This window comes from Colobus angolensis, unplaced genomic scaffold (genome assembly GCF_000951035.1).
Source record: "Colobus angolensis palliatus isolate OR3802 unplaced genomic scaffold, Cang.pa_1.0 Scaffold169, whole genome shotgun sequence".
NCBI classification, from domain to species: Eukaryota; Metazoa; Chordata; class Mammalia; order Primates; family Cercopithecidae; genus Colobus; species Colobus angolensis.
Window position 1 is genome coordinate 3,225,275 of NW_012114810.1, and position 11,486 is coordinate 3,236,760.

The 11,486-nt window shown below is 40.2% G+C and overlaps 1 protein-coding gene across 1 annotated transcript in view; it reads left to right on the forward strand.

Moving 5' to 3' along the window:
- Positions 1-11,186: 11,186 nt before the first annotated feature.
- The window catches only part of LOC105508906 (late cornified envelope protein 1C), a 2,396-nt gene continuing 2,096 nt past the window's right edge, over positions 11,187-11,486 (forward strand). The window contains exon 1 of the mRNA XM_011937931.1: positions 11,187-11,215. The gene's annotated coding sequence lies outside the window, so the exon portion shown is untranslated. The remainder of the gene's footprint in view (positions 11,216-11,486) is intronic.

An 11,486-nucleotide genomic window follows, 5' to 3' on the forward strand; every position in this document is an offset into this window, starting at 1 on the left:
GCAGTTTTCTAGCCTGTCTGACTGCAAGCTCTTAAATATAATGGAATGCATCAGGGGTCAGCATTTCTTTTCTTTTCTTTTCTTTTCCTTTTTTTTTTTTTTCCCACAAACTGTAAGAGAATAAGTATTTTAGGCTTTGGGAGCCATAGCATCTCTATGCCAGTTACTCAGCTCTCCATTGTAGTCTTAAAAGAACCACAGACACAATCAATAAAATAAAGTCCAAACTCAGCTGCCAAGAGCCAATGAGTTTCACGAGCAACAAGAAGGAGCAAAAGAATTGGGAGCCAATGTGCAAAAACTAGAACTAAAAAGCGGTCAAGGCTGGGATTTACCAGGAAGAATGGGACAGAAGGTCATGTATAAATTGTCCCCACCCTTTTTTTTTAAGCAGCCCTACTCCTATCCAGCAGCAGCTGCCCTCAGCCTGGGGAGGGAGACAGGTGAGGAGCTGCCAGTCACCACCCATCACAGGACCCACGTGGGTATCAGGAGGCGAGTCCTCTCATGCCCAGGCCCTGTTTCAGCACAGGAGGCAGAAACTCAGGCTGGGATAAAAGGGCTCAGGGCCAGAGCACCCCATTCACTCACTTCCTGAGGTGCTGAAGGACCCTGTGCTGCCTGTGACTTTGGTATGTGTCCTCTGGGAACAGGAGCAGGGGCTTCCACAGAGGGATGCTCAGATCAGGGTAGGAGGGGTGGGGGGCAGGGCCTCCGCGGCTGGAGGCCATGTTGTTAGAGGTGGGGAGTTTTCTTGAGAAAACTGATGGAATGGGGGACTGGGAGGAGACTGGCAACAACTGGGACAGAAAGAAGAACTGGCTGGCTGTGCCTTTGGGCTCCCAAAACAGGGCTCTAAGGTGGAGCAGTTCCCTCAGGATGGGAAACCTTGAAGCACAGACACCTGGGGCACTCTGATAGGCCACAGGAAGGAAGCCCACCTCTGAAAATACAACCTTGTCCCTGTCTGCAGGGAAGAGCTGGAGCCATGGACAGGGGACCAGAGGCTCCTTTGGGCTTATGGAACTGACGTTTTTATGGGTCTGGGATTTGTTCATAAACTTCTCAGGTTGATTAGGACACACCAAGCCTGAGACCCACCATGCCAGCCCATCAGCTTTAGCAGGTGGTAAGCTGAGGAAGCCTGAGCTCCAGCCTGAGATCAGGAGACCAGGGTTCAAATTCCAGGGCTGCAGGAATTTATGGGTTTGTCTGTCTCTGCTTCAACAAAGTGAATTTACTGAGCCAGTAATATCCAAGATCTTTTGTAGTATGGATCTTACAGAGTAAAACTACTTTGCAAGTTACAAAAGGTAGTGACTATTTTTTGTCTTTAAGAAATAATTTTTCCTAAATGATCTATAAATCATATAATTTCAGGATGTGAAGACATATTTGGAATAATTTATTCCTTCACTTACAACACTTTAGACTGTCAGATGCATTTGGTAATATTGTTTGGTCTTAGTTTACTATTTTGTGTAACAGATAACACACAAGGGTATCCTGAGCTTGCAAAGAGATGATGAGAGAATTTGAGGAAAGTATTGGAAGTAAAGCTACTGGACATGATGTTTCTATAATTATAAGTCATGCTAAGAGTGTCACAGGGGCAGGGGTGACCTCTGCCTAGGTCTGATTTTCTGTCTGACTCTCCCTCAGCTCCTAAGTACCTACTGCCAAGATGTCCTGCCAGCAGAGCCAGCAGCAGTGCCAGCCCCCTCCCAAGTGCACCCCCAAGTGCAATCCCAAGTGCCCCACTCCTAAGTGTCCCCCAAAGTGTCACCCTAAGTGCCCTCCAGTCTCTTCCTGCTGCAGTGTCAGCTCCGGAGGCTGCTGTGGCTCCAGCTCTGGGGGCTGCTGTGGCTCCAGCTCTGGGGGCTGCTGCAGTTCTGGGGGTGGTGGCTGCTGCCTGAGCCACCACAGGCGCCGCAGGTCCCACTGCCACAGACCCCAGCGCTCTGACTGCTGCAGCCAGCCCTCGGGGGGCTCCAGTTGCTGCGGAGGGGGCAGCGGCCAGCATTCTGGAGGCTGCTGCTGAAGTGGACCTTGACTTCCTCTTCCTTCCGATTCTGCCTGAATAGCTGAGAGATTCCAGCAAAAGCTTGAAGTCTTGCCTGGAGAATCCCTCTGGCCTGGTGTCAGGAAACCCAAAATCTTTCTCTTTAATGGCGTTCAGAGACTTCCTTCTGCATATCCATGGCTTCCCTGGGAACCCTAAAGCACACACCTAGTTCCTCCACAGTTCACGCTGAACTGAAGAAATAAAGTCCAGAATCTGCTCCCCAACTTGCTACCAGCCTGCTTGATTTTCCTGTTTGTGTCATCCTTGTTCTGCTCCCCTGTGTCTGCTGGTGGCTGCTGAGGCCTTGGTGGACAGAGGATGGGGAAAGGGTTCAGGAGGAAAAAGCTTGCATTTTTGTGGGTTTTGTGTTGTTTCTTCTTTCTGTGTTTTCCTTTTAAACAAAGGGACCGAAGTAGCTTTAAGAAGCATTGTTCTTTCAAATTCTGGTTCCTTTCACCGATGTAACTGTGTCCCTTAGGCATGGCCAGGAGGCCAATTTCATCCTCCTTCCCACTGTCACCTCCTCACTCTTGTGTTCTTCGTTCCCCACTCCTTCCACTAGTAATCTCCCCGGACTCCTCCTCCGTATTGTATGTGCACGCATTCACACACACACGTACATGCACATAGGTGAAATGAATTTGCATTGTAAAAAAATTAAATCACATTTAGTGCTGTATAATTTGCATGCAATAAAATTCAATAAATTTAAATGTAAATTTAAATGAGTTTTGTCAGCTATTTATGGCTGTATAACCACAATTGCAATAACAGACCAAAAATGTAGTTAATTTATTGAGAAGATTTTCAAAATAACACAAAATCTAGAATACAAAAGTGAAAATGTGGTACAGTTAGCCACATTAAAATTAAATTCTAAGTATCAGATAGTACCACTAAAGGCATGGAGGGATAAAAAATTAACTTGGGAAAATTACAATATATGTGATAGGGAGATGACTCATATTGGTAAGAAACATAGAGTTCATGAATATTGAGTGAACAAATGTTCCTATAAAAGTTTTGACAGACAAAACAAAAAGCACCTAAGTACAGTAGAGAAAAATCTGCTTGGTAAAATAATGAGAATATATCAAAAAAGGGTTCTTGTTATAGATTTCTCAAAATTTAAGCAGAGTAGCAAAATGTAAACACTTCTCACATTTTCAAAGTGGCAAAATAACCTGAAACTATATTAAAGTCTTATTTAAAAATTTGAAAAAAAAAAGTTTTGGCAGAATTCATATTTAATTCTCAAATAATTAATAAAGAAAATCAATAACTTCTGAAATTAGATTTTAAAAGCAATTTAATCTCATTAATAAAGAAAAAGCGTAGCTCATCTTTTAGGGATGAGAACTCATCTATTGGTTCATAAGCTTTTTGTGAGCTTTTTAGCTCATGAAACATTGCTGTTGAAGCTGTGTGGAAATGATCACTTACTCTTTGTAATTTAGAATGCTAACTGGCATAACAATTCATGCAAAAGATTTGGTGACTAATTTATTCATTTAACAATACTTATCAGACTTCTAGTATTAAGCAAAAGGACAAAATATAATAATAATAAATAGATATTTAAGAGTGTTCACTGCTGAGGTGACATCAAATGATGACATAAAATGGTAAATAAGGAATCTCTGGGCTCTAGGTCACTTCAGAGACATTGGACAATGATATACAGACCAAAACCTCTTTCTGAAAACTTTAAAAACAAGGTAAGAAGCTTCAGCAACCAAGCAAATCTTTAATAAAGAAAGTAACCATACACAAATGGTAGGAAATTTTGTGGTGCTTTTACTCATGCCTACCCTTTTCCATCTTATGCATAATGTGGTGTGGTCAGAGGAGGCTGCACAATTTCTCAGCCTTTCTTACAGATGGAAGGAAAAGAGTGGAACTTGAATGCAAGATTGTGGGTTGTGTGAGGACTGTGTGAGGAACTGATTTGTGACTTTAGAGCACCAATGAGTCAGTGGCATAGTCTGGATATTCAATTGAAGGCTGCTGAAAGCAGAGGGTGCACTGTGGCATGAAACAGCTGCAAGGGGACTGCAGACTTGCAAGTGCGTAAAGATAAGAGATTAGCAGTAGAGGAACAAAATTGCCAAAGGCTCCAAGAAGAAGCAAGAGTAAGACTCTCTGAAAAATTTAGACATTTAAAAGCAGTCAGGGAACTGAAACAAAAGTGTCTGCACATACACAAACACAAACACAAGCACAAACACACGCTCAGGGAAGGTGCATCCCCAGGAAAGGTTTGAGAGGACTCTGAGCCTTCACACTACCTGAAGGTTTTCCACCGCACAGAGCCAGCTCCCAAAGATGGAAAGACAAGGCTGTTTTTGCAAACATCTAATTTTCAACAACAACAACAAAAACACACAGCATGCAAAGAGAATGCATGAAACAAAATATTTACAGAAACAAAATATATCTCTAGAAACTGACTTTAAAGAAACACAAGCCAATGAATTCCTTGAAGAAGCTTTAAAACAACTGTCTTAAATGCTCAAATAATTAAAGGACAACACACAAAAACAACTAATAAAATTAAGAAAATTACGTATTAACAAATAAAAATATCAACAGATAGAAATTATTTTTACAAAGACTCACACAGAAATTCTGGGGCTGAAGAATGCAATAACTTCATAGAAAAGTTATTCAGAGAAGTTCAACAGCAGAGTCAAAGAGGCAGAAGAAAGAATCAGCAAACTGAAGACAAGTTATTTGAAATTATTGAATTTGAGGAGGAAAATGGAAAGAAAATAAAGTGAAAAAAACCTAAGAGACTTATTAGACAAATTAGACTTTAACTCAAAGACTCTTATGAAAGACAAATAAGGACATTACATAATGATAAAAGAAATAATTTAATAAGAATATAGAATCATTATAAACACATATGTGCCTCAAATCAGAGCTCCGACATATATGAAGCAAATACTGCAGAATTAAAGGGAGAAATGGAGAAGTCTTCAATAATAGTAAGAGACTTCATATTCCACTTTCAGTAATAGATAGAACAACCATGTAGAATATCAGTAAGTATACAGTGGAATACACTATACATCAATTGGACCAAAAAGACATATGCAGAACACTCCACCTGAGATCAGCAGAGTACACATTTATCTCAAATACACATGCAACATTCTCCAAGTTGGGCCACATACGGAAACCCACAAAAAAAAAATCTTAATAAATATTAAAACACTGAAACTATACAAAGTATTTTTTCCCAGCTACAATGGAATAAGACTAGAATTCGGCAGCAAAAGGAAAACTGGAAAATCCACAAATATGTGGAAATTAAACAACACACTCTTATACAACCAGTGGGTCAGAGTAAAAATTACAAAGGAAATTATAACATATCTTGAGAAAATGAAAATGCAGCATACAAAAATTTATGAGATGAAGAGAAAGCAGTGCTAAGACAGGAATTTATGCCTACAAACTTACATTAAAAAAGAAAAAAAATCCCAAATCAGTAACCTAGTTTTACACCTTAAGACTTAAGAAACCAAAAAAAACCAAAAAACAAAACAAAAAAAACACAAAAAAAAAGTCTGCATCAAAGCTAGTAGAAGGAATGAGGAAATAAAAAAAGATATAATAAATGAAATGAAAAATAGAAAATTCAATAGTGAAAATTGACAAAACCAAAAGTTTGTTCTTTGCGAAGACCACCAAAATTGACAAACCTTTCACTAGCTCGATGAAGAAAAAAGAGAAGAATCAAGGAGCTAAAATCAAAAACGAGAGGGAAGGCATTACAACTAACTCATAGATATAAAAAATGATAGGAGAACACCATGAACAATTGTATGCTAAATTGTATAACCTAGATGAAATGGATAGATCCCTAGAAACAAATCTGAACAGACCTATAACTAGCAAAGAGATTGAATTCATAATTAAAACTCTGCCAACAGAATAAAGTGCAGCACCAGACAGCTTTACTCATTAATTCTACCAAACATTTGAAGAGAAATCAACACGATTCTTACTCAATGCTTCCAAAAATATTGAAGAAAAGAGGACACTTATGAATTCATTCTCTGAGGCCAGCATTATCCTGATGCCAAAGCCAGAAAACTACATAACAGTGTCTCTGGTGATATTGAGGGATGATAAAAATCCTCAACAGCACATTAAAAGGATTATACACCATGATTAATTGTGAATTATTCCTCAAATAATAAAACCAATCTTGAAGAAGAAAAATATAGTTAGAGTCACACACTTCCTGACTTTAAAACTTATCACAGACAGACAGAGTGGTGCATACCTACAGTCTCAGCCACTCAGGAGGCAGAGGATAGAGGATCCCTCGAGCCCAGGAGTTCTAGACAAGCCTGAGTAACATAGTGAGACCTTGTCTCTAAAAAAAAAAATAAATTAATTAATACAATTTATTACAACAAAGCAACCATAATGAAAATAGTGTTTTATTGGCGTAAAGATAGACATATAGGTCAATGAAATAGAAGAAAAGAGTAGCAGAGAAACTTAAAATAAATAAACCCTCATATATATGGTCAAATTATTCTTTTTTTGTCTAGAAACAGGATCTTGCTATGTTGCCCAGGCAGGACTCAAACTCCTGGACTCAAGCAATCCTCCTGTCTCAGCCGCCTGAGTAGCTGCAACTATAGGCACAAACTATCATGCCTAGTTGATCAAAATGATTATTGACAAGGGTGCCAATACCATTCAATGGAGAAAGGACAATCTTTTCAACAGGTGGTGTTGGGAAATTTAGATATGCACATGCAAAAGCATGAAGCTTGACCCTCAGCTTACACCATACACAAAAATTAACTCAATAAGGATCAAAGACATAAACGTAGAGTTAAAACTGCAGGCTGGGTGTGGTGGCTCATGCCTGTAATCCCAGCACTTTGGGAGGCCAAGGCGGGTGGATCACAGGGTCAAGAGACAGAGACCAGGCTGGTCAACATGGTGAAACCCCATCTCTACTAAAAATACAAAAATTAGCTGGGCATGGTGGTACACGCCTATAGTCCCAGCTACTTGGGAGGTTGAGGCAGGAGAATCGCTTGAACCTGGGAGGTGGAGGTTGCAGTGAGCTGAGATCGTGCCACTGCACTCCAGCCTGCTGAGTGACAGAGTGAGACTCCATTTCAAAAAAAAAGAAAAAAATTCCTAAAAGGAAACATAGGAGGAAATTTTCATGACATTGGATTTGACAATGATTTCTTGGCTATGATACCAAAAGTACAGGCAACAAATGTAAAAATAGAAAAATTAGACTACATAAACATTAGAAATGTATGTGCATCAGTGAACAAAATCAATACCATGGAAAGGAAAACTTTGTTATGGGAGCAAATATTAGCAAATCATGTATCTGGTAATGGGTTGCTATTCAAAATATATAAAGAACCCCCACAATTAAACAACAAGTAAACATAACAACCTTATTAAAAATGGGAAAAAAAGACTTGAATAGACACTTAACCCAAAAGAAATTTACAAATGGCCAAAGGATACATGAAAATATACTGAACACCATTCATAATTTTATTAAATTATTTAAAGAAAAACCCACATTGAGATACCACTTCAAACTCAAGAGAATGGCTACTATAAAAAATAAAGCAAAACAAAACAGATAATAACAAGGGTTGGTGAGGATGTGGAGGAATTAGAACCCTCGTGCACTGTTGGTGAGCATGTAAAATGGTATAATTACTATGAAAACGAGTATGGTGAGTCCTCAAAAAGTTAATAGAATTAACATATGATCCAGCAATTCCACTTCTGGGTATATGCAATACAAAAGGATTGAAAGTAGAATCTTGACAGGGTACTTGTACACCCATGTTCATAGCTTTATTATTCATAATAGCTAAAAGGTGGAAGCAAACCAAGCATTCACCGCTGGATGATTATAGAAACAAAAGGAGGCATACACATACAATGTGATATTACATGACCTTAAAAAGGTGAGAAATTTATGCACATGCTACAATATGAATGCATCCTAAAGATACGCTAAATCAAAAAGTCACAAAAAGACAAATACTGTACGATTCCACTTATGTGAGATATGAGGAGTAGTCTTTTTGATAGAAACACAAAGTAAAATGGTGATTGCCAGGGGCTGGGGAGAGGGAGTAAGGGAGAACTGTTGTTTAATGGGTGTAGAGTTTCAGTGTTGCAAGAACACAAAAATTCTAGAGATTGGTTATACAACTATGGGATTCTATTTAACATTACTAAACTGTACACTAAAAAATGATTAAGACAGTAAATTTTGGATTATGTATTTGACCAAATTTTTTTAGAAAAGTGTTCACTGCAAGAATTTAGGAGAGTTCAGCACAGTTGCAGTATATCAATATATTAACAATTATAACAATAACCGCAATAAAAATATTTTTAAAAGATACTATTTAAATAGAATAGAATTTTCTTCCAGACTTTAATAGTATTTTTTCATCACTGTAATTGTTTAAAGGGTTGTAGATATGGAAAGAACAAAACAAAGACTACTAACTTAACTTGTTACTGGTTATAGAACACATACAAAAAATTATTCCATTTGAATTATTTCTGGTTAGATCTCAATAGTATTCACTCACCTCCCATAAGTTGCTGAATTTTTGACTACCTAAAAGAGAAAAACCTTGACAAATAGGAAATTTCAGAAAGTCAATGCTTTGCTGGACAAGATATCTTATTTGACCTAATCGCTAAGCCATGATATCTCACAGCCAAGATTCAAGTTCCAATCTTCCTAATACAACTATGTTCTGACTCATCACCTACATCCTAGTTAGGTCAGTTGAGAGCTTGGGTGTTGCCCTGCATAAAGACGGAGGCATGGACCAGATGGCATCCCAGCCCCATCATCCTAGATACCAGGAGTTGAACTTCTGAGTAAACCTGCCATTGTGACAGCCTGGGAATCAACGTCCTGACCACTCCCCCATTACTAAGCCCTTTGGAACAATCTGAGCAGGAGAACAAACGTCATACCCAGGAGAGATGGTAGCAGACCTCTCAGATGTGGCCCACACACCTCACTGAACACGTCTCAGAGTGTGTCTCCTATGAGGGTGGCCTGAGTCATAAGGAATAGCTGTTTATAAACTGCAAATCAATGCTAATACCAATGAGAGGATTTAAAAGTCATTAAATATCCATTGTGCACGTAGCCCTGTGTTGAATAATTGAGGTAAAGAAATATGAAACACCCAAGGCAGGCCATCAAAGAATCTACTGTTATGTCATTAGAGTGATACACCACAGGAAGGGAAAAAACTGGGATTGAGCCACACTGTCCTGGAAGGGCAGAGGCCACGGCATGCACTGCAGGGAGAAGCATGATCAAAGTACAGAATATAATCCAGTTCAGTTTCAGAACATTTCTGAAGGTAGACAGTAAGGGCTTAAACTAAAGGGAGCACACAAAGCCTTATTTCACTGCAGGAATTTGGACATTTACCCTTATACAGTGTGTAATCATGAACAAGACTTTACTAAATGACTTAAGTGTTAATTATGCACAGGGATGGGAGAGTGTTTTCTTGGATGTCATAAAAGAACAGAATCAAAGACACACTACAAGTGTTTGGAGATACTACGTTGTCAGAGGAGTCTAGGCAGCTGTAACAGCTGACGCTCCGAGAAAGGAGATACACACACACACACCTCTCTCTCAATATGTAAGCTCTGTGTATGTCTAGATACCATTCCCAAGTTCTGGGCATATCCAGAGTCTGTCGGGTCTGGGAGGAAGAGGACTTGTCCCTTTTATGATTTAATCTGGCTTTTCTTGGTCTTCCTCTGAAGAAATAGTTTAATTTGTGGATAACCGTGCAGTCATGGCTGTCTTAGTGACTAGTGTGTCCTAGAATGAACAACAGCCCATTTCATTAATACCCTAAAAATGCAAAAATGTAAAACACTCCATTCATATAAATCCTGTGGACATGTAGAAAGCTAGTGATTCTAGTGGAGAGAGAGGACAGGGGCTTCCAAAGTAGCAGCATAAACACATTCACATTAAATATTAAGGACTCTTGTTCTTAAAAGGCACCCGTCCCCTTATGTTCCAGGGCAGGGTCCCACCAGCCATTTGACCCCACATGGGAGCGTGGGCTTATAATGTCTCACAACCATGTCTCTTTTCTTTCTCTTTCTCATCTGTGACCATCATCCTGTGCTGCCAGTGTGAACCCAGAAAAGTCCAAATTCTCACACTAATACTAACAGCAGAGCTGGGGCTTCTTGTTTCTCTTAACGAGCTGCTTCCTGGGTCACATCTCAGTGCTGACACATTAAGGACCCCACCAGAAGAAAAGGGCTATTTAAAAGCAAACAGATCACCAAACAGCCAGACTCACTCTCATTAGAAAAAAGCTGCACTTTGTTTGTTAAAGATCAGTATATTCACTCTGTATTCAGCAAGGTATGAATGTTTCACTTATTCAGAGCCTACAACGTTTCAGTCTCTCTGTCAGGCACCTTTTCTCTTTTTTGTGTTAATTTATTGACTTTCACAACTAACTAATTCTTCTGTAACTAATTCTATTTCATCTTCCAGCTTTATGGTTTAAAAAACCATATAGGCTAAATAGTTTCAACAGTTCCACCTCTCAGGGCCTAGTCCTGGGCCGGGTTCTACTTCAAGGGTTTTACTTGTATAGATGTCTACATTGTACCCACAGCCACACAGCTTGGTGGTGCACAGGGACAGAAGTAAACATGCATGGAAACCTCAGGGATTAGTCTTTCAACTTCAACCCAGGTTACATGGAGCATCAGGTACTTCGGAAGAGACAGAAATGAGATAGGTCCTAAGTTCTAAGACTGAGAACTGAGAGGCTCTCAGGGAAGCAACCTTCAAGTAAACGAGGTGGGTGATGGCTATCCTGGAACCCCATTTCAAGTCGGCACTTTCCTATCTGGGAGTGGCTGCTCTGAGCCTGGGGAGAGAGGTAGGTGAGGAGCTGTCAGTCACCACCCATCACAAGACCCACGTGGGTGTCAGAAGGAAGGTCTTCTCATGCCCAGGCCTTGTCTCACAGCTGAGGCAGAGCCCAGGCCAGGATAAAAGGGCTCAGGGCCAGACCACCCATCCACTCACCTCCTGAGCTGCTGAAGAACCCTGTGCTGCCTGTGACTCTGGTAAGAACAGGAGCAGGGATGCTTAGAACAGAGTAGGAGGGAAGGAAGGGCAGGGCCTCAGGGGCTAGGGCCATGTTGTCAGAGGTGGAGAGTTTAGAAAAGACTGAAGGGGCGGGGGCAAAAAGGGGTCTGGCACTAATTGGGAGCAGAAAGGAGAAGAGGAGGCCGGGCGCGGTGGCTCAAGCCTGTAATCCCAGCACTTTGGGAGGCCGAGACGGGTGGATCACGAGGTCAGGAGATCGAGACCATCCTG